We start from the raw sequence: 1,625 nt of genomic DNA, 5'->3' as shown, positions 1-1,625 counted from the left end.
CGGGCTAGGAGGGCTGGGGACGCGGTGCCCGCGGCAAGTGACCGTGCGTGTAAAGGGTGAGGCGTATGAGGCTGTGTCGGGGCGGAGGCGAGAGAGCTCATACTTACCTGGCAGGGGAGATACCATGATCACGAAGGTGGTTTTCCCAGGGCGAGGCTTATCCATTGCACTCCGGATGTGCTGACCCCTGCGATTTCCCCAAATGTGGGAAACTCGACTGCATAATTTGTGGTAGTGGGGGACTGCGTTCGCGCTTTCCCCTGATCTTTTGATGTCTCAAAAATAGGCTTCGTTTACTCTAGAAACGTTTAGTCAAACGTTAACAAGAACTAGCAGGTAACTTATTTCTGTATCGGAACTTCCTGGAAACCAACAGCTTTGTCAGGGATTGTTTCTCAAGCGTGTAATCCCAGCAGTGTGGTAGGGAGGTCCACATTGTTATTATCAGTGAAGTTCAGGGCTTTGAGGGCCATATGATGAAGCCAATGCTGATGTCATACTTTTTTTTTTTTTTCTGGAGAAGAAACACTAAGCTTTTTCTCTTCCCTATATGGCAGCCAGTTGTGGACATTTATTAACAGCCACCTTTAAACAGTCCACTGGAGTGCATCCTGTGAACTTGGCTCACTGAAACCTCCGCCTCCTGTGTTCAAGCTATTCTCCTGCCTCAGCCAGAGAATAACCCAGCCTTCCAGGTAAGTGGGATTATAGGGGCAGGCCACCATGCCCGGTTAATTTTTTGTATTTTGAGTAGAGATGGGGTTTCACCAAGTTGGCCAGACTAGTCTTGAACTCCTCACCTCAAGTGATCCATCCACCTCGGCCTCCCAAAATGTTGGGATTACCGTGCCTAGCCTGTTTACAGGATTTACAGACATATTAGTTCAATTGCGTTGGGCCCAAGACAATTGTCTTTGTTTTCCAATGTGGCCCAAGGAAGCCAAAAGATAGACAACCCTGCTTTAAAGGGTTTGATTCATGGCTCACTGGGTTATGCTTTTGATATTTACCAGATTTGATTTTTTAAAAAGTGTTTTCCTGAAGCACCTTAAAGCTTTCCTAATAATATTGGAACTTAAACCAGATTGTATATAACAAAACCCAGCTGGAATCCAACTTCTAATCTTAGTGTCGAATCAAGTAGCAAAACACCCAGGGTGAGGGAAGCTGAAGATCATGCCTGAGCTATTACAACGCCCAGTGGACTGACCTTCCCTTCCCGGTGTACAAAAGAGTATAACAGCCGCTTCAATTCTATCTTCTAAGCGTCTCCTGTGTAGCCCAGGCTAACCCAGAGCTATCTAAATAAAGATGCCAATTCTGGGAATTAGTAAAATTGACACATTACAAATCCACCACAGGTCACTTCTTAACGTGACATCAATGTACACCTTCCTCCTCCTCCTCCTTTTCCTCTTCTTTCTCCTTTTTCCTCCTTGTAAAACCATATTAAAGTTCAAATAAAGACAATAGGAAATCATACTTTTTCTCATTCAATGAAAATATGCCAACCATTTCCCCAACAGGATAAAGGCTTTTACTTGTCTTTGAATGACGTTCACTCCGTTTTTACTCAGATCACATTCCATACTTTGTTATTCTGTAATCTAAATACTGAGATTTTT

At 44.1% G+C, this 1,625-nt stretch overlaps 1 non-coding gene across 1 annotated transcript; it reads left to right on the top strand.

Annotated features, from left to right (window-relative positions):
* The first annotated feature begins 99 nt into the window (after nucleotides 1-99).
* Nucleotides 100-263, top strand: LOC116543414. Its single transcript, XR_004265567.1, has one exon. It is a non-coding gene; the product is annotated as a U1 spliceosomal RNA (small nuclear RNA).
* Nucleotides 264-1,625: the final 1,362 nt, after the last annotated feature.

This window comes from Sapajus apella, unplaced genomic scaffold (assembly GCF_009761245.1).
Source record: "Sapajus apella isolate SASKATOON/1434 unplaced genomic scaffold, GSC_monkey_1.0 scaffold187, whole genome shotgun sequence".
Taxonomy (NCBI): domain Eukaryota; kingdom Metazoa; phylum Chordata; class Mammalia; order Primates; family Cebidae; genus Sapajus; species Sapajus apella.
Note: the sequence above shows the minus strand (reverse complement) of the source record. Positions and strands in the feature narration are given on the sequence as shown.